Raw genomic sequence first — 22,498 nt, 5'->3', positions numbered from 1 at the left:
TTGGAATTGCTCATCCATAGTTGAGTTTTGTCCTTTGGGTTATAAACAAGGACAACATTCTCTCAAATTTTTATCCCTAGTCTCCAATTCTAGCCTTAATTTTATTACTCTTCAGCTTTTATGGACTGTTTCAGTGGCTTAAGTCATCTTTGCACATAAAGTTAGTCAAACACTCTAATTTCCTGTGGGACAAAAAAGATGGATGCTGTATTATTGCCATGTCTAGTGGACAGCAGTGTTCAGAGTATTGTGCATGATTAAATATAGAGGTGTGCAGCAGCTGCATAAAACAAACTAAAGACAAATAGTCAAATGAATCTCTACTGAATAAATCTGTTCTTGAATTAAGAGTCTCCTGATAAAACTGAGGAAAAGCAGAAACAAAACAAATTACCAGTACATAAATCTGCTTTGCTATGGTTTGCACTGTGGTTATGCTGGACAGCATCCCTGCTTAACCTAAGCAGCAGGTGTTTGCTGTTTTCTCTGCTGGAGTCCCAACGCTCTGGTTACCTACTGGGTGTTCTAGCTCTGTTTTCACTGGAAGCATGTAAAGTTATGAGAGGAAATGAATATCCACATCTCAGCAGGGAGAACAATCCTAGCCTTGCAGTTTGCACACAGCTATTGTCACCTACATTGTGTGGCATATGCTCGGGAGGTAAAATAAGAAGTTGTTGTGCTGTAAATATGCAAGCTGCTTTGGAGATCTTACCTTGTGTATGTTATTTATCCCACAGCCCTATCCTAATTTTTGATTCTAGCTTTTTCAAATACGTTTTTAACAGTAGGGTCTTAAATATTTTCTCCTGGTACTTTATGATAGCAACGATAAGTATAACTTTGCTTCTGGTTATTTTTTTTTCCCCCAGAATATAATCTTACAATGTATCAAGAATTTTAATTCAAATTAGCAACTTATTTTTCTCTAACAGAAAAGTTGAAGATGAACTAATACGAGAGCTTCCCAAAATATTTTAATCACCCCTATGGTATGCTGATGGGGTAGAAGAAATTCTACTTTTTAATTTAAAATAAATCCAACTTCTGCCTAATGTGTATGGTCGGCAATTTGCAATTATGATCTTCATGATGAGATTCTTCCATGAAATGAGAGGTGTATTATAATTTAAATAGAGTTGTAGATCTGGTTGATTTTAATTTGTGACCCAGGGGTCAGTAGTTATTGGGTGTAATAACCCTGTGGTAATGTGACTCTTCAAGGCACATTTATATAATGAGAAATCATAACTCGTTATAGGAAGTATGATGATATTTTTTTCCTTTTGCTATTCAGTTATGCTGATCTACCAGTCTCCATTTTATATGCTTAAAACTCCAGTTAACATGTTTTTGCTATAAAAATCTGTGAAGCTGTTAGCAGCTTATGATTTACTGAAGTTCACATGCTTCTTCAGTTTTCAGTAGGGAGCTATATTCCATTGCTTATTCTTTTCTGGAAGTTATGTCTGTGTTGTCAGTTGCATTTCTAGAAGCTGTGGCTTTGGTGTACACAAAGTTTTTGCCATTGTTAACTCTTCCTGTGACTTGTATCACTAGATGGTTAAAAGCACATATGAAATTCCAGCCTTGTTTTGAGGTTTTGGACTGGGTCTAATTCATAGACGTTGCCTTTGAGTATAACTTTCTTCAAACCTTGATAAGGAATGTCCTGATTTTACTATCCTGTAGCTTGTATCACCTTGATGAAATAAGTAGTACCTGCTGAAAAACTAATCAGTCTGCTTTATTAGATTTAATAGTGGAGCTGGAAATAATTATAAAGCGAAAAGTTCAAATTACAAGATGCCTTAACAGATGACATGCATCTGATGAGTTAAGAATAAATGTTCAAAATGGGCAAAGGATACATTTAGCCAAGCCTGTGTTTTGTACATTTTGAGGACATTTGTGGAGTCAGATTTTGTAGTAATGTTAGTTCTCTTTTTATCTTAATACATCAAAGATATTAGTATCAACAATCTTTTACAGTAATGCAGAAATTCTTGAAAATTTCTGAAATTATACTTCTGGCTGCAGTCAACAGATGTAGACATAAAATAAAAATAATTCTCAATTGTGCAAAAGGAAATAGTTTCCCTCTGCAGAAAGAAAGCAACTTTAGTGAGAGTATGCTTTTTAAAAAGTCAGTTACTGTTCAAGTCAAGTTTATCTTCTCCAATAAAAGCAATCCTAATACTTCCTCTTCGTAATCAAGCCTTTCACGTCTTCTAAGCTCACTGATTATTTTACTCTGGGTAAAAATATACTGGCTGTTCATTAAAACTGTATTTATTACATATATTAATGTAACAAGACTTGTGGGGAAAAAAAAAAACAACACAAGTGCTGTACAAATAAAAAAATGCAATGACTTTCCCTGTAAGTTTTTTAATGCTAAAACAATTCAAACAGTTGGATATTGTATGTTCAGATGTTTGCAGATGGGGTAGGATAATGCTCTAATGACATTCTAAAACTAACTTCTATTTGCATAACTTTCATCAGCCTAAGTCACTCAAATTTGAATTCACATTGGATGTTCAGTTCATGTGCCATTTGCTTCTCAAATATCTGAGGTCTTGCATGGGCTTTTACCCAGAAACTATCCCAGTAGAGGTAAGTTACCATTCTACATTTCCACAAGTTTGAAATATTGCTGATCTGGGTGCCGAATGCACAATATGTTCTGCCTGTGTTTTACTTGTTAATTTCTTGGCTGCACTAATGACAGCATCTTGTACAGAACATAAATGGAAATTACTTTATTGAAACATGACTTTTCTAAGAAATATCTCTCAAATATTTTTATTGCTTTTCTAAAAGCCAAGCTGGAGTTCAAATTTTGTTGTGCAAATTAATGAGTCTCTGTGAGCAGATTAAACCTGGAACAAGTTAGATATTTTAAAGCAGAATACGATTCTTACTACGTTCACAAATAATGGATGATCAACAGTGACTTGTATCAAAACAAAAAAAGAGCATAAAGCCCAATGTGAGTTAATTACTCTTCAAGTCACAGAAGGTTCATCAGTCTTTTAACAGTCTTTTTAATGTGGGATATTGTTTTAATCTTGCTGAGTGGAGCAGTACCCTGTGCACCACATTTTTTTGGATTAGTAATGGAGTACCTCTGTCTGAAGTGGCAACTGCACCAATAGGATTATTGTAATAATGATGCAGAGGAAAGATAACAACAATATTGTAATCAAAGAAAAAACACTTCAATGACTAATTTTGTTTCAACACAGGAAAATAAATGGTATTTAATTTACAACAGACTATTTTTTATCAAGGTATTCAAAGTTTTACAAACATGTAAATTGAACTGAAATTTGAACACTTCACCTTTTCTTCATAATTTTACTTAAATATGTTGTAAGATTTCAGATTTCAGCAGGCTAATGCTTATCTTAAGCTAATTTCACATGTAATTTCCTTGCCTAAAATTAAAGCACCACAAAAGCATTTGTTTTAATTAGCCAATATTATAAGGTTTGGGCCCATTGCTCCAAATGTTCACTCTGGCTGTGAAACAATCTGCCTGTTTGCCTGCAAGCATCTTGAGGTTCTGTTCTGGGTGATAGCAGGTGCGTGTTTCTGTGCTGAGGTGCCACATCTTTGTCTTGTCTCAGTTAGATATGTTTGAATAGAAATTCAGACTATACTTCTGTCTTTCATACAGCAGATGAGAATTGCTGTTTCAAGTTTCTTCATTTCTGTAATCCAGAAAATAAGCTTTTGTTCAGCCTTTGCCCGCAACTCTCTAAACAAGAGAGCTTTGTGTCTTGGATGTAAATGCTCACCATCGCATGAATACCCATACAATGCAGTACTCCTTCTCACTGAAGAGGTTTTTAAAGACACAGTTGCCTACATCCTCCTCCCAAGACCAAGCAAAAACAAAACATCAACACCTCATCATTGCAAAAATGTATAAGATGCACAGAGAATAATAATGCTTGAGTAATTTCTGAGATACTGGTGCAATGCACGGGCAGCAAGCCATCAGGGTATTTGTACATCGCAGTACGTAGAGTCTTCCTGTTCCCCTGAGACTTCAAGTCTTTGTTGTCAGGCAGCAATGTGATGATTAGCTTCACTTTGATTGTGACAGAGCTCTAAATCAGTGCTTCCTGTGCTTCTGTTGCTCCTCATGCTTTTGTTAATTCCTTTGGGAGCCTTGAGTTGATGTCATTGCTTGTCTTCTGTGTCTGTCTGCCCAGGAGACAGTTTTGTAGGGCTGCAACTGTCATGGTAACAATCTTCACAAACAGTCTTGGTGTCATAAGGACAAAGATGACAAATGTTTTGGTGTTTTTTTTTTTTTTCTGAAGTACTGGCAGCTTCATGAATGCACTCTGGATTTCACACTAAGGATCTTCTTGTCTTTCATCAAGTCTCTTTTGCCTCTCCTGCAGGTAGGATTTAAGTCTGGTTCACACTTAGTGCAAAGGTTGTGTGTGTGTGCTATTCCTGGCCTGGCTGTGTTAAAGCCTTATCTTGAGATGGGGCTCTCTTGAGCTGTTTTTTAAATACTTGATCATGTTTATGAGTGCTGGAGTATCTCTCACTGACTTCAGTTAAAAGAGATTGAGATGTATTTAATGCCAAATCTTCTTAGGGTCTTCTAGCAGCTGTATTCAAGGACTAACTCTTCTCCAATTGAACACATGTAAGATTCCTGTGATCATAAGTTCACTTTTATCACCCTACCTTTACAGCAAAACCGTCACTTTCAGAACTTACTGTAGGTGACACGTCTTTATGTTACTGACAGTTATTTTCCAGTAAAAAATAATAAAATTAGGGAATGTCGCAGACAATTTATTTTTTTTAAAGGAAAAATGTGTACCTTTCTTAATGTAGTGTTCTATACAGAGAACAAAATGTGATTTATACATCAAAGATGCTACAGTGCCAGTACAAAAGGGGCAAAGATTCACAAGGAGTGAAGTACTATTAAAAGGGGAAATGAGTTCAGCAGGTCATCTGATTATCTTAGGGTTCAGTGGGCACCATCACAAAAAAATTATGTGCAATTTTAAGAAACTAAGCAATCCTGCAGAAATTTTTCATGAGGTTCAATTATAGAGCCTGCAGTGCAGGACTCAGGAGGAACACAAAATTTGGGAGAACAAGGAAATGATCTCAGAAGCTGCTTAGGCTACAGGTATCAGAGTTGCCCTCTACAATTGCAAAAAGCCTCTGTGTATGTGGAAAAGGGAAGATCTGGTGGATAGAAGTCACTGGAATTGGGAGTGGACACTTGAGATTCGAACTTCAGAATAAGAATTATGCCACATACAACATAAGATTTTGGAAACAAACCTCAATGCTGTAGGTGATAGAACGTTCCAGAAAATTGACTTTTCTCTGATACTGCCAGCGTGTTCAGATATTTCTTTCTTTCATAACACATTGAGATTTTACATCTTGGATGCTTCTTTGCAGTGTCTAAGTTCTGAAACTCTTGTCTCAAATATCCTTTTTTCAGATCTTCCCGTAGCTTAACCTTAGACAACTTTTTAGCATTTTCACAACATGGTTACAGCAATTTATTTTTATAGCCTGGAGAAATTAGAAGTCTTCAAACTGCATTAGCTTCAGACATAAATGGGGGAAAAAAGTCAAAAGATAGGGCTGTATTACACATCTGTTTTAAGCTATGGCCAAAGTATTTTGAGTGCTCCAGTAGCATCAGAGCTACTTTGGTGGATTGGATTGTTGAAAAGAAAGGCGAAACCAGTGCAGATAACCTGTGTAATTTCATATGATCTAATATTGTGCATCTTCATGTGTCTTTGTGCATGTCATTCTTAGACAAGAAATTGTAATGGAGCTGTATTATTTATACAATAAACATACAGAGGTGTTATTTGAAGAAATCAGCCTAACAGTTAGTCTGGTCTTTTATAGCTTAATTTCTTTTCCTGAAGACCTTACTTGTTTCAGTGTTCAATGGCTTTCTATCTCCTTTTTACTAGTTTACTTTCATCATGACTGAAATATCTGGGAATGGATCTCTGTCCATTGAACGTCCAGCGAATATCCTTGAGAGCTTCAATGTCCAAGAAGTTTTTAATAGAAGTACAGCATGGTCAGGCTACAGAAGATACTCATGAAGCCATGATACTTTCTCTGATTTAAAAACAGACAAACAAACAAAAACCCAACAAAGGTAATGCTTAAATGCATGCTTGCAGTGGAGAAAGCCTTAAAAAAAGTAGTTTTGTGGAAAATTATACTTACACCAATTAGTAAGCCCAGGAAGAAGAGAATAATCTGACCATAAACTCTAAATCAGATGAAGACCTATCTTCATATTTTAATTCAATATACTATTAGCAAAAATAAACAGAATGAATAAACAGTACACTTCAACAGGAGGAAAAAGAGTCCTACCTCTTCAATAACAGAGATATGAAAACAATAGCAGAAAGCTGGCATGCAATAAGTCTGTACCGTTTTGTTCTTGAAGCTTTTATCTGAGAGAACTCTGAACTGTATTGCTTGATTTCTGTCTGGATCAAATAAAAAAGATATAGAAAAAGCTTGTAGAACCTATCAGAAAATAGACACTTCTTCAAGTGGACACAATTAGATAAAATCTTTTCAGAGTTTCACATTGAAAGATATGATAATAGTTTTGTTGAGAGACTTTGAATAATCATATAGGGAGTGCTAAGTTCCCACAGCACAGTCTTGTGGAAAAAGATTTTTCCACTGAGTTGTGTTACAGGTGAATAAAATGGCTTACCAGCATTTCAGTCCAACTATATTGAACAGGTATATCTGAATTGCTTCAAAAGGTTTAAATATAGATTTCTCAAAACTGCTGTACTCTACAGTGCTAGAAAATAGTTAAGCTATTGTTTTAAACTTCATTCTTTCGAATCTTCTCCCATTCTATATCAGGAAAACAAAAGCTTCTAATAATTTAATTATCTTAAAAGAGATGAGAACAGTAGAAGGTAAATGATTAAAAATAAGGATTTGTGCAGTTTGAGAGAGAATTAGAATTGCAGCTTAAACCTGGATTTTGTGTTCTCATTCTCTAGAATATGACATTATCTCTAATTCTGAAGAGCTTTAGAAACAGCGTTGTTGGCTTGGGATGTGGAGGGATTTTTGTGGCAGGTAATTTTATAGCTACTGGGGTATTTGTTAGTCTTAGAACAGTAGTAAGAGGTCAAGGAGATTCAGCTTCTGCTGTGCAGGCAGAGGTCTGACACTATGCTCCTGCTTTGAGGAAACTTAAAACTGAGTAAGTGCATGATCTCAAGTGGTTGCATTTTGTTGTTTTTTTGTTTGTTTGTTTTTTGTTTTTTTAGTCCACATCATTACCTTGTTCAGTAACACATTGCTCCTTTTGTGTGTGCATATTAGAGAAGTACAGAGCAAACATAAAACCTAAATCTGAGCAGAACTGCAGTTTATTTTGGGAATTAAGTATTGTTGTATTCCTTCTCTGAAGACAAATCATGGAAAGAATGAAGTAGGTGAAAAGATGCACTAAAAATATATGCTGGCTTGTGCTGCTTGTTGTCACAAAACAAAACAAAAAAACAACGAACAAACAAACAAAAAAACAATCCTAAAAAATCCCTCTAAGTTTGAAAGGGTAATGGAAAATGGAACAACTTTGTCTCTTCATAATTCTTTTTGAGAAAGGTTGAAAAGATTCTGCAGTTGACTACTTTGTGGAGTTATTTCCCAGCCCTAGCAGACCAGATGTGTCCGGTTCCGATTGCTCTTTAGCTATGTATCTCTTCTGCTATTTTTTTGGACTTTGTTAGTGCTCTTAAAGTTGAGCTAGGTGTTAAGATGCTTCCAGCGATAGCAAAATAAACTGTTTCTGAGAAATGGTTACAAATCTGACAGTAAGTTCAGATTTTTATGCCACTGTCTCCAAACTTACTTGTGATGTAGCTAAGCTGATAAAAGTTGTGATGTGAAAGTACTGGATAGCATTTGCTTAAGCAAAATCTGAGGTCGAATCAAATAAGACTTTCCCCTTTCAGATGTTATTCTTTTATGTTTGTCACTAAAAGATATAGCAAATGTTGAGTCTTTCAGACAATGTGTTAAACATCCTTTCAGAAAATAATCAATGTAAGTTTTCTTTCATCTCTAAAAGTTGGCTTTGGCTGTCTGAAGTAGGGCAGGAGGCAATGAAGCAGCCCTACATCCTCTTCTCTTGTGCAGCAGGTCACTGGGCAGACTGCTTTGGTGCAGGCTTCCCTATAGCAGCAATGTGCTGGGGGCTGATGTGATGCTATTGCTGGTCTGTGCCACTCTTGGCAGTGGTTGTTATTTTTGTTTGAAGTTAAATGGTCACAAGATGAAATAGAAATAAACCTGGAAGAAAAAAGAAATCTATGGTTTAATGAATCACTATTAAAATGTTTTCAGTCACTTATACTTAAGTTTATACAATGATTTTCACTCAAGCAACTTATGAGCACGCAATAGTTATGCAGAAATTGCTGTCAACCAGAAAGTAAAGGATAGCTTACTAAGAAACCTAACAAAGCAGTTGAATTCAATAACAAGCAGTTAATTGAAACCAAATACTGTAGTATCTGTGGGCGGTGTGTTGTAAAAAGGTTTTTTTTTTCTTTATCAGAAAGGGGCAAAACATCCAGCTGTATCAAGATTGAAGCTGTAACTCACTTAATAAAATTGGCCATGGGGGATGATGAATGTATTTATCTTCAGTTTCCGTCATCTTAAAAAGTGTAGTTTGCAGTCCTTGAAATGTATACAAATGCACTGAATATCCATTTGCTGCATGGATAAAACTACTCTGTAGCAGCATCTATGTATCTGGGCACCCCAAAATAAGCTTTCTTGTAGTTAAAATGTTTTTTTTATTCTGAGTAAAACAGTTAATAACAGAGCTTTGTGGTTCCTATGGGATTCTGTGTGCTATCTCAAATGCACGCCTGGAAGGGTTGACACCACGATTGCAGCAGCTCACCTCAGTCTGCACTGAAAAGAGCAAACTTACCCTGCCTCCCTCCAGTCATCCTGAAGTGTTAATTCCATTATTTGCTAGGATTGTAGCAGACAGAGCGATGGGCACTTTTCTGTGTTAGAGGGTCTTGAGAGGACAAAACTGCAGTCTCCCTTATGTTTCATCTGATCTGCCAAGACTTCTACTACACCCTTTTCAAATATGAGCAAGAAGCATCTTGCTGCAGCTAAGGGCAAGTAAAGTAACTGTTGGATGGTAAGACGTATGATACTCCTCAATCTGGAGACAGCTGACACTTAAAAAGGAATTCAGGTGGTTTTGGGAAAAGATGATAAAGCTATGGAGATGCTAAGGTTTAGCTTAGGTGTTATTTAACCACAGGTAAAAACTTTCAATTTCACTGATTCTTTAGTGAAAGCAGATAAATGAGGTTTGTTTTAGTAACAGTATTCTAATGAATAAATACCCAAGCACCATAGATATGTGCATTTAAATACACACATCTTTGAATTACTTTCATAGCATCTCATATTTAATGCTAACTGCCTTGGAATGTTTTATGTTTTTAATTTGTGCTTGTCTTTTGAGAATGAATAGCAAAATATTAGCATGACAGTTTCTCATTTTTCAATAATGATGGTGGTATTTGTGACCATCAAGCTAATATACTATTAAAGCATGCCATTCATGGCTAACATGCTCAATGTATCACAGTGGCAATGGGAGAACAAACATCTGTGTCTCCTAAATACCCAGAATAGGAAAGAAAGGATCATCCTGTACTATGGTCCAAAGGACATTTTCTTGGTTTCCAAGGACTCTAAGATTGTTTCTGTGGACCTAAAGACAATCAAGACATGATCTTTCAAGACAAATCACAAACCCTTTTAGTGATCATTCTGTACCATTGTTTCACTGATTGGGAATGCCATTATGTCCTTAATATTCAAAAGCAGAGGATGAAGGGGAAAGAAGAAGAGGGGGAAAAAAGGTTAGTAGGAGTAGGGTAGATTTAAACCTAATGCTTAAAAACGCCCATAATCTTCTATTATGGAAGAACCCTATAAGTCAATGCAAGGAGGACACTTGAAAAGAGTTAATAATGCCTGTTGGTAATTACTGCTTAGCTGCACTTCCCAGTAAGACCTGCCAATGGGAATCACTGGGCTGATTATTCTGTCCCTCCTAGTAGAGCTTTACTATAGGACTCCTGTTCTCTGTCACTAAAGGTCCACTGATTCGCCTGATTGTGCTATCAAGAACAGCTCTTCACACAAAAATAAGTGGAGCAGATAACTGGGAAAGACTCTGCACGGTAGCAGTATTCAACATTAGAGACTTGTAGGTTTTGCTGGTTGGTTAATTTTTTTTGGCAAAATCAGTAGAAAGCTAGAATAAATTCTATGCAGATGTCCCTAAATTGGAATATCTAGTGAATGTGAATTTTGGGAATCAAAGAAGTATAATGCCATATAAGGAGGAAAAACTATTATTGTCCTCTCATCAACTACTAGGATGTCAGATGGAAGCTGTCTTTTTTAGGTATGATGTTGTATGAATCCCTGCTTGAATATTTGGTGTGTTTCTAAAGATTGGGAAACCTAAGTAAGCTACTTTGGTTTTATGCATGTTTCTTTTTTTCCTTTGCCAGTTTCTAGTTTAAAATGCATGCTGTGCATGTGACAGCTAGCAATTCCGTTTCTGAAGGCTTCTTAAACTAGCGAACAAAGTAATTGTTGGTTTCCCTACCACATAGCAAAGCATGTCGTACATCTTCATCTTCTATGTTATAGGCAAAGACAGATAGCTTAGAACAGCAGTTCGCTTTATTTTTTGCACATGGAATAATGTCAATACTTAAAAAAGTATTAAAAAGTTCTCATGATTATTGTTGCCTTTCCATGAAGTAAGTTTGATTTTTTTTAAAGCAGAGATAACTGAACATTTAGGAGGAAGAGAAATTAAAATTGTTTCACAAAGTTGTGCATGCACACGTGAACAGTTCTTAAAGATTGTTTGCTAAAACTTCTTTAACTTTTGGCCAGTAGACTTTAATCCCTAGTAGATCCACACTTGTTAGAATACAGTATTTAAGAATTAGATTAGTCAGCAGCTTACCATAAGTTAAAATATTCTTTAGTAGGCTGAAAATCAAATAGACTTGAACAGTATCACCCATGCCATGGACTTAGTATGTCAGAAACAAGCTGTCTGGGGGTTGGGTCTTCATGAGATGAAAACTAGCCTATTTACCTTTGGAGAGAGTGAATATGAGGTAAAAAGTAATGTGCAATTATTTATGGGTTTTTTTTAAGCTAAAACATATATTTTATCATCCCTGCTCTGTTATTTCCATTGTACTTCAGTGAGTTCTGGTTTAGTGGGCAGTACTGGTGTTGGACTAGATGATCTGAGGTCTTTTCTAACTTTAATGATTAATCTCAAATGTTAAAGATGAATATTTCTGTTTCTCTTCCTTGGTTTGGAAAATTTACTGGGTTTCCAAACGCTAGCTGTTTGTCTTTTTTTTCCTTCAAATATTTATAGTTTAAAATAGTCTGCAGGCTAAAATGTGCATTGTGTGACAACTTTGAAATTATTTTGTTTGTTCCTTCCTTAGCAAGCCTATTTTGCTTGAATTATGTTCTTAGTGTTACCTGAGAACTCTTGCAGAAGTTTGCTTTTTTTCCTCTTAACTGAGAGCAACTCGATATTTCTTGGCTGTTCTTCCGTTTGAACAATCTAAAGGCTATGACTTCAATTCCAACAACTAAATTGCATAGCAATAATCTTTTATAGGCATTTTTCTGAACTTCACATTCTCTTGATTTTAATACCTTGTGCAATTTCTCAATTTTACATAATTCCCCTCTTCATATTTGAATTTCCCCATCTTTTTCTGCAGTTAACTTAGTTCTCACTTTGTGTTGCTGTCACTGCTAGTGACTTAATTTTAAATTCATGTAGATATGTTGCTATCGACACAGTCCTATGTCATGATAGTAGCCTATCTACTCTTTGCCTCCATTAAGGATGTTTGCTGTGAGAGGTTCAGCATGACCTTTGGTGGAAATATTTTGTGCCTGGTCTTGCCGTCAGGTCAGAAGCAAATATTTGAAGTAGCTTTGTCTGTTCCCTAAAAATAAATAAAATTGTCGAGTGTATTGTGCTGGATGCAGGTACATCTTTTCAATCATTTTTTAATATAAAACCTCTCTGTATTTATGGAATGATAGGATGCTGTGAAATTATGCTTATCAAATACTGCTCCATCTCATGATATATGCTCTTTTACCCAAAGACTACTGAAAATACAGTGTGATGTATTGAAGGATCAGCATTTATTTGTGTTTTTATATACACCTACTTAAATATGTGAGGCAAAGGTATTCTGTTTTCCTGTCCTTTCATAAGATACCCCCAAATACTCTTCTTTCATTGGTGAGTATTATTGTAGCAATGCCTTTTGGATTTAAAACAAAGAAGCAATGATTGCTGAAATTTTAATGATGTTGCAGAACTGTTAGGTCATGGCTTGAACTGGTGATTGAGCACCTGGTGAAGGGGGTGTGGTTGGCCCAGGGAGCATGGGCAAATTGTTTGCACCTGTGCTCCCCAGGTGACCAGAAAGGGTGAACCAAGGGTGGAGCCATATTGGGCTCATATAAGGGCTGGCCACTGAAGAGATTATTTCTTTGACCTAGGCTGCTTCCTGAGAAAGAGTGCTGCATAGTCAGAGATCTTCACCAGTTGGGTGAGTTCAAATCTTCTTTCTGTATGATCTACCTGTGAATACTTTGACTGGTATTGCTAAGAGCCTGTCAGAAGTAATTGCACTTCTTCATAAGCAGAACAGATAACCATCCTTGCACTGTCTATTTCATTATTATATATTATGTTAACCCACAACCTAGTGTTCCTAATGAATGCTGATGCTTTGAGGGCTTTTGCTCCTTTAAGTATGAACTTGAATGCAAATAATTTAGGTGTACATTAAAGGGTAAGGTAGTTTTTGCAATTCTGAAAATAGCTGCAAAATACTTAGATAATCCTGTGCTTAGAAAGGAGAAAATCCAAGAATAATTTCAAAATACAGTCATGGCTGACTATATTCTGGATGCTCGTGTTTTTGGCTTCTTAAGGACTCTGATGTCAATGTTAAGAAAACCATCGTGCTGCTGTATGTTCCACACAGGTGAAAATGCACTAGAAATGACTTGTGTTAGGCATTCCCTCTGTGCATGTCCTGTTTTATTTACCAAAAGTGCTGAGCGTAGAGCAGTGTAACACAAGTTCTGCTTCTACAGATGGTAGAATGGTTTTAATTAGGATTATTTTCCTGTTCTAACCTGAAATGTTTGAGATATATTCATGTTAGGAAATATAACCTTATCATAAAGGTCTCCTAGCACTTAAGCTGTGGCTGGATGTTCAGTAAGTGGCCAGAGGGTGTGTTTAATTGTATACTGTCATACAAGTGATCTTGGGAGCAGTTTGGTGTACTAGTTATTATCTTCAGAGGTGTTCAGAACAATTTCCAAAGGCCTCAAGAAAAGCTTGAGTTAAATATTGTCTCTCGGGAGAAAATCAGTAGTACTTCAAAAGAATTTTCAATAGTCTTTTAGATACATTGTTTTCTGCTTGAGACCTGAAATATGAAACCATAGGATGCAACTGTTGCAGGATAAAGTGTGGAAAACGGTTTATGTTGGCCAGCTGGGTTTTGGGCTAACTCGTCTACATTCTTTTGCAGATCACTTGTTGTTAGGCTACACTTTTTCTGTCTACCTACTGTACATAAAGACTTTTGTACAGAGGAGGAAGTACACCACATAGAGAAAATTTTCTGAAAATTTTTAAATTTGAACAGTTTTCAAGCTTCTTAACACTGAAACTTCTTTTAGAATCAGTATTTCTCCAAAGAGGCAGTAGGAGAGAGAATTGTCTCAGCCTACTGTTGCCCTAGAATTTCTTGATTAGATGCTTCCCACAGATGTTCTGGGGATGAGAGAACTTCTACCATCTTCCCACTGAGCATCTGAAGTTCTCAGGCTTGGATTGCTCTGCTATCTGAAACAGTCTATTGTCAAATTGTTTTCAGTTAAACAGAAACAGTGTCAGCAGAAAAGCAGGCCAGAGTCTCTCTTTCACATTGTGCCTGCAGCGTGATTGGTGAACTGAAATTTCAGAGGAATAACAACAAACAGACATTTCACAGTGGTGTGGATGGATGTCTGCATACTTCTGTACTGGAGACAGAAAGGGATGGGGAACTGTAGGAAGGAAGAAAATACCTCTTTCACCTTTTGGTTCATAGTAACTTAACATGGCATATGCCTGGAGAGCAAGACCAGTGCTGTCTCTGCAGGTTACATGTGGGGAGAGAATACAGTTTCTGAAAGGAAGATAATACAGGGTGATTGGATAACATAACAACAGAAAGTGGTAAGCCTTGGGAACCTATTCCTTCATTACACGCTGACAGACTTCCCAAAGAAGCTATTCTGAGGCTGGTTTTGAAGGTCTTTGTTCTGAACTTGTGGATCTATAGTTAGGCCTATTTCACTGCCATAAGTCTGCTTGTATTTCTCATTCTGGAGAGTTCATTGCACTGACACAAAAACATGTTCTTTAAAATTGTATGTGGTGGTGTTTCAAGTATCCTTTCTCAGAACGTGCAAAATAGAAATATTAACTGAGCTCACAAGAACAGGTTTTTCATCTAACTTCTGCCTGCACTTTCTTCCCAATAATGGCACCTAGCTTTCTCATATAGGAGAAATGGTCACTTTTAAATGGTTCTTGGATCATCCATCCTTTAGTAATGTTTCTCTAAGGACTGCACAGAACCTAGGGAGACTATTTCTTAGAGGAGTTTTAAATCTCTGCTGATAGTTGGTACTGAAAGAAGCTTTAGAGGCTTGTTTTGATTAATTTGAATTAAAATAAATAAATAAACTGAAGAGAGGGGAAGGAATGTTATGACCATTCAGCAATGTACCCCAGGACATTTCCTGCACTGTTGCAATTTATATTTTGTTACTGACTGGAGAAAGTAGCAATATATTTCAATGCAAGTCAATCTTAGAGTCAGTGAGAAACAGGCATTTATAAATTTACCAAAAAAGCAACCATACAAGCATTATGGAACTTTTCCATGGTTGCTGCATGATTATAGTAGAGGCTTACATTAATACATGTTGATATTTTGAAAGGTATTGCCAATTTGCTCTAAGGTGACATTACATTAACCATTCTTCACTTCGGAAATGGAATCTCTAGAGCATGAAACATGTTGAAAAATCTTCACAGATAAATTTCCAGATGATCTGTGTCTAAAGAAGGTTGGCCAGCAGGGCAAGGGAGATGATTATCCACCCTCTGCCTTCATTTGCAGTACTGTGAACAGGTCTGGAGCCCCCAACACAAGAAAGACATAAAGCTATAAGAGTGGGTCCAGAGGGGGCCCGTGAAGATCAGAGGACTGCATCACTTCATATGAAAATAGATTGAAGAAGTTAGGCTTGTTTAGCTTCAGAAAGAGAAGGCTCTGAGGAGACCTCATTACAGACCTCCAGTATTTGAAGGGACATCAGAAACACCTGGGGGTTTCTCAGGAGAACTTATTTGATGCAGAAGTGCAGGCTTCTCTTAGCTCAGAATAGGAAAAGGATACATTGGAAGGGGCTACTTTAATCATATATATTTCAACTGTGTGTTGTATTGCATATCAGGAAAAGATATATGGCTGAAGTCTTCAAGCATCATGCTGGGACCAGGTAGTTGAGAGATCTACTTTGCTCAGTGTTTGTTCCAACAGTCTCAGAACTGTACAACAGTAGTCTCAAATGTACAGTTTTCTAGTCAAGCTTTACAATAACAGCAGAGAATAAATGACATTGTATAAAACAATTTAGAATATTTACAAGCACTACCTGAGCTCTCTGACAGCTCAGTCTCCCTCATGTTATCGATGCATTGCTATAAGGCATTGCATTCCTCCCAGCTCTCAAACATATGCTGTGGGACTTGTCTGTGTGATCCAGGTGTGCCTGTGCGAGGCTTGTTTGAGGCCCTTTTTAGTATGCCTTTGGGCCTCTCACTTGCAAGCAGGAGGAACTGTTTTCTACTTCTCCATATGCTTGTATCTCACTGAAGTGCAAATGGACCCTTCTGGGTACCACAGGTGTTTGTAATAAGACACTCGTATTACAGATAGCCATGATGCTGTCACCCTGAGGAACTAACAGTACATTAATGCCTGTTGTGTTTGCCTTTAGTGTTTGTCTCATTGTGTCTGGTACAAATAACATATTTTCAACAAGTATGCTTGCTCTGATTTCCCTGCTAAATGCAGAATATGCAGTTTTTACAAAACTTGTTCTTCACTAGTGCTACTCTAATATTAGTGCTAAATACAAATCAGCTTTTTCAATTATTTCCTTAGTATTTGGAGACTTTGGAACTGACTGGTTGTTTGGCTACTTCATCTGCTAATACAGATATTTTTAGATATCTTTTCTGTTAAATGTAGCTGTCATAGACAGCTTACTCCTACATGCTTGGACAGTTTTATATGAATTTCTTTTTTTCTTGACATTTAGTCTTCAGCAATCAGTAGAAATTGTCTTTTTTTTTTAAATATGAGCACTACATGGCATAAAAGTAGTTACACTATCATATTGAATGCATAGGAAAAATATCATGTTGCACTTGGGGGCTTGAGAGCTCTCTTTTGCATTGATTTCAGGACTGGAAATGTTACTCTGGCTACCTTTTGCTCAACCTAATCCTCTGAAATTCATTTGTCTGAGACAAGCCAGTATACTTGCATGTTGGTTGGTTTGTTTGTTTGTTTTTAAATGATTTGTAAGCTTTGAATTTTATCCTTCTCCCCCTACACTTCCTTAACAGATAAGCTTAGCATGGAGACCTGGAGACCATTTTTCTCTTGTGGCTGTAATGCCCATTACTTTGATTAGGACTTGTTTTGAGATATGAAGTGCTTTCTTTTTGTCCAGAGATTTTCACTGTGATGCCTGAGATAACTCTGAAATGATATAACCTACATCATATTTTTAACTCTATTTTGTCCTTATCCTTGTCTTGGCTTTTGCCTGTTGTAATGGTTCATCAGAAGCTAAATGCTGTTGTTTCATTTACTATCCATCTATCTGCACTGTCTGCATGTTTTGAATTCTTGGCTGTGCCTTAAGCTTTGTTCTAGATCAGGTGCATTCTGCTGCCTTGGCAGTAGTGAATTTCAGACCTTCTACTAATCATTTGAGGATTGCTTAAATTCCAGTCTCTGTTCTGATTTAGTTTTCATTCTTATCGTGTTACCATTGCTTTTGTGTATCCTTTTATCCTTTTATGTTTCAAATGCACTATTCTTAGGTCAAATACAAGATTTATCAGTTTTCATTTATATTAAAATTTAGTAATTTAATTACTAAATTTAGTGCATTTAGCCTTTATGTGAGCAATAAAACAACTTCTGATCTCTGCAGGGCTGTGCACTTCCCTTCATAAGGAGTAATCTATCTGTGGACCATTAGACAACAAAACATAAGATTTCTCTCTGTGTCCAGGTACTTTCTCTTTGATCTCTGATTGGACCTGGGGGAAAAGATTTATTTGGAAAGAGCATTTAAGCCTACTTCTGCCTGTTAATTTTGGACGAGCTATAAAGAAGTAGATGAATACGAAGAAGTTGGGTAATGTACTGTTTTCCGGGATAAGATGCCTATGTATATTTTAAAAAGGACTTATTGGTATCTAAGAACCAGTTGTATGGAAACTGCTGAGTCACAGCTGACCCACTGATTGAACACCTGGGGAAAGGACCTGATCAGCTCTGGGAGTACAGCTGAAGGCAATTCAGCTGTGTGACCAGAAGAGGTGGAGCCTGGCTACACCTCTCTTAGACCTCATTTAAGGGCTGACTGCTACTGAAGAAAGATTTTTTTTCTGGAGATACCTCCTTTGTGCAGTTTACCCCTGTGAGCCTAGATCTTCAGAGATGGGTGAGCATTCCTTTTATCCTTCCATTATAACACATTTCAACTGTATTAGTCCCCATGTTATTACACCTCTTGCATCACCATTCCATCGCGTTGATCTTTCTGATTGTTACATCAGTCTGAAAGGGAAAGACTTAAAGGTATTACCTTAGAAGTAGGAGGTTCAGAGTACCTTGTGTTCTTATTCTGTGTATGCTTCCTATGCAGCACTGAACAGACCACTTCAATACAGTTGAGTAAAAGTAATAAACTGAAGTGGTATGGAAACATTTTTTTCTCCAGACACCTAAAGTAGCTGTCTTTTTCATTGTTTGTGAAAAATAAAAATATCTACAAATGAGTTATACACTTTAGGGGGTTACAATCTTTCACGGCATATTTCTCAAAAAATACTGTAATCAAAAGGCTAAGCAGTGGATGTTTTAATTTATTTTTTCCTGTTCTTGTTGAAGCCACAAGAGAATAAAAGATCAATTCAACAGAAAGCTAGATAAGGAGGAGAAAGCACATGAAGAGGAATGTGCAAAGAATATATATACCTGGAGGAAGGCGCTTGGTTATGTTCCCAGCACTATTTATGCATATTTATTAGATAATTGTTAAGTAAAAGTTGTGACCAGTTGAAACAAAACTAAAATCCAGGTGTCTCCCTTTGAAAATGGAGATACACCTATTTTTTCCTCTCCCATTCTTTGAGCTCACTGGTCTTTCATTGCTTACCGTATGGCATCCTGATTTCAAAAATAGTAGTAGAAATAGTAGTACCCCAGGAAAATCAGATTCAGTCTGGTGCTTTGGATAAGCTATAAGTTCCCAAGTTTCAGTGTATTAGCTGTGAACCCACCTAAGTATTCTATTGCAATTTAAATGCTCATAGTGACCTGGTCTATTAGTGACCTGTCAGTGCAATAGGCATGCCTCTATAGAAGGCGAGAGTTGTAAGGAGCCAATCTCCTATGGAGAATGCTAAACCATTGTTTAGGCATATCTCCACTCTACCTTCAGAATGAACTCTATAAAACTTATTTGCAGCTCAAGTCAGCTCCATTCTGATGTCAGGTCCGGGCAGGTATAGGAAAAGCAGTGTTAGGACATTGATAATATACAGTCCAAACAGTGCATTGTTGGCATCTCACTTGGATGTAATATTTAAAAATTGAATATTAGGTGCCTGGATGCATTTGAAGATTTAGATATCTTTTTTTTCTGCTCTTTTCATAAAAATAGGAATTTATGACTTTGATGTTCAAAAATATATAAATATATGTTATCATATATATATATATATATATATATATGTTACCAACTGTGTGTGTACATATATATATAGTTGATATTTCTATGAGGCTTTGGGAAAACATTATTGAAATTTCTAAGTTTTAAAATCTGTCATTTTTATATTGTATAGATATGAATAAATGCCCTATGTGAAAATGAAACAAAGGAAAAACTCCACAGGCATTCATGCTTTCAAAGTAAATTAGTCTAGGATATTTGCTTTATCAAGCAATTTAGAAATCTGTGAGTCTTCTATTTTGTCTCCTGTTCACATTTAGAGGTAACTGTTTCATAGTAAGTGCACACCATGTTGTATTTTTACTTTTACAATGGAATAGATTCACCTGTCTTCAACTTCACGGTGTCTTCCTTGAAGGCTTACGTATTCTACTAAGCTTAAATTTTGCAGCAACTGCAGCATTAGCTGAAATACTGGGATAATCTCTGTGGGCTATCTCTTTTCTATGAAGTTACTTCTGCCAAGTTTGTAGAAAGTGCCAAGACTCCTGGCATTCTCCTGTATTTTGTGCTCTGACATGATGCTGTCTTCAATATGCAACACATTCCCAGTAACTGATAGTACATAAAGATGTCTTTTTCCATCACAGTGCTCTTGACTTGAACCAAGCAAAAGAATGAGACAATGTAATTTTTTAATTTCATTGTTGATTTAATTGTAAATATGCAGACTTTGTTAGTGATTCAGCAGTCTTTAAAAAGCCATTCTAAGAGCGCAGAGCTCCAAATATGATCATGTTTCTGCAACTGAGCTGATTTGGAGGTTCTCTTGCCATTTACTGAGAACAAGAGTACATGACAGTAGACCCCTTCTACAGAATAAAAGCTGAAGAAGTAACTTAAAACTTTCTTAAAATGCATTGACGGGAAGAATGGTGCCTCTGAAAACGTACTTTTTTTTCCCCACGATTTATTTATTATTCCTTGATGAGGATAAAGCTGAGCAATGATTCTTAAGTTAGATATCTGTTATGCTCCAGGCAAGGAGATTTTCTAAGCAGAAGGAACTATTGATCCTGTGTCTGACTTTATAGTACATGACTATAGTGTGCCATCCATTATAAGACGAACGAAAGACCATTAGCCTTCTCAAGCATTCAATTAGACTATTACTTTATCTACCGTAATTGATACAGCTAATAGTATCATATTTAATTGTTCCATATAGGTGGAAAACATGCTTGTTAGTGAGTCTCAACTAATTCACAGAATGACACTTAAGCAATAGCAGCAGAGCTGTAGGTGGGTTCCTGATCAGTTGTGATGGATCACCTTATTCCTTTGCTGTGATAGTTGAAAATGGTTCATGTTTGCTTCAGATGAATTCCAGTGTGTAGGAGCTCAGTTGCAGAGCAATTCAAGTGTACCTTCTAAAGGGATAGTACTTTATCATGTAGTATCAATAATTATAGTAATTATTGAATAAATAAAAAAGCAGTTTGTGTATGTTCCATAGTCCATTCATAATCAATTATTTTAGCTATGGATGAATTGATTATTTTCCTGCCATGATGTATATGTGTGTATGTACGTATTAAAGATATGTTTGTATTTGGATACAAATGTGCATATATAGGTATATATATATAATAGGTACATGTACCTACATTTACAGAGTTTACAGAATTGTAGGGATTGAAGGGATCTAGAGATCACTGAGTCCAATCCCCCTGCAAAGCAGGCTCCCTACAGCAGGCTGCACAGGCAGGCATCCAGGTTGGTCTTGAATATCTCCAGAGAAGGAGAATCCACCACCTCTCTGGGCAGCCTGTTCCAGTACTTCCTCACCCTTACTGTGAAGTTCTTACATTTGCGCAGAACTTCCTATGCTTCAGTTTGTGGCCATTTCCTCTTGTCCTATCTCTGTGCACCACTGAAAAGAGTCTGGCCTCGTCCCTTTGCCTCTTGCATTTGCATCGCATATCAGGGAAGACTGCTACATCAGATCTAGAAATGCTGTTAGCAAGGACACATCTTCATTAACATCTCTAATTCACCTTATATCTGCAGGGATATATTATCTAACATGTTAGAACTGAGTCAGAAAGCAGGGTAACAAAAGCCTACTGAAACCTGATATTCGAACAAGTCAGTGAAGGGCATTTGGGGGAGGAAAGAAATATGAGATATAACAATAATTTCAAAGTGTTTTATCTGTTCTGCATAAATATTTGCTTTTTTTCCACTAGTAACGTGTTCTTCCCTGTCAGTACTTGTAGTAACTTTTTGCTTAAATCTTTGCTCTCAAACTGTGTTTAGGCCATGCGTTTTGTTGGCTGATAATGCTTCTAACTCTTGCAGAAGGAATGAAATTCTAGATTGCCTACAATTATGTACGATATATGTATCATCCTGTTAGTTGGAAAATCGTACTACTTTAGTAATGTTAATTTTCTTCTACTTAACAGATGGATAACTAGTAAAAACTTGATAAACTTCAATGATAAATACAAATGCCACTTCATCTTTTTATGAATAGCAGTTTTATGCAGGCTTCAAAGCAGAATTCGAGTCTGGATTATTTAATAGACCATCAGTTTCAGAAACTTCTCACTGGTACAGGAAATCTGCTTTTAGTTCTCTTACACAAAGGACTGACTGAGAGGGGAGGTGTATTTCCAGCAGTGGGCTGGTAGTTTTCACGGAGAGCTTTATATGGTGTATCATGGGTAAGTGGGTTTTGAATTAATAATGGAAATTCCTCAAAGAATATCTGCAAGCCACTTTGTAAGTGTAGAGAACTGCAGCATCCCAGTGGCCATATCTTTATCACAGGATTATGAATAGGCTAACTGCTGAGATAAAACTGCATTGGAATCAACTTAATCCAAAAGAGTAAGCTTGAAATAGCTGAAGAATTAAGTAGGTAGGTAGGGAAAGGTCAGAATACTTTAAACACTATTTTTCAAGTGCCAGTATCACGTTTATCAAGTGTCACATTCCTAGAGGCTAAAGTGAGGGTTGCTAGAAACTGACATAAAATTACACTGAGAATTATTTGACCCCTGCATGAGAAAAAATGGCTGTCTTTTAAAAATTTATTTTTATTTTATCAATTATTCAATTAGATAGCCACTAGAGAATGCTAGAGAATGTATTTATTTCTAGTCACAGGACTGAGTGTTTCTACAGCTTCGATAACAATTATAAAAACTTATTTTTTTTAATATAACTTAATATAACTGTATAACTTGACAAT

The 22,498-nt window shown here is 36.5% G+C and overlaps 1 long non-coding RNA gene across 2 annotated transcripts in view; it reads left to right on the top strand.

Moving 5' to 3' along the window:
- Nucleotides 1–22,498, top strand: part of LOC116216567 — a 188,238-nt gene that overhangs the window by 38,393 nt on the left and 127,347 nt on the right. Inside the window, exon 1 of one of the 2 annotated variants that reach the window (XR_004159609.1) lies at nucleotides 12,654–12,734. The exons of the other annotated variant lie outside the window; for it this stretch is intronic. This is a non-coding gene — a long non-coding RNA (uncharacterized LOC116216567). Of the gene's footprint in view, nucleotides 1–12,653; nucleotides 12,735–22,498 lie in introns of those variants that run through there. 2 annotated transcript variants of the gene reach the window in all.

Source organism: Meleagris gallopavo, chromosome 4 (assembly GCF_000146605.3).
Source record: "Meleagris gallopavo isolate NT-WF06-2002-E0010 breed Aviagen turkey brand Nicholas breeding stock chromosome 4, Turkey_5.1, whole genome shotgun sequence".
NCBI lineage: Eukaryota > Metazoa > Chordata > Aves > Galliformes > Phasianidae > Meleagris > Meleagris gallopavo.
Note: the sequence above shows the minus strand (reverse complement) of the source record. Positions and strands in the feature narration are given on the sequence as shown.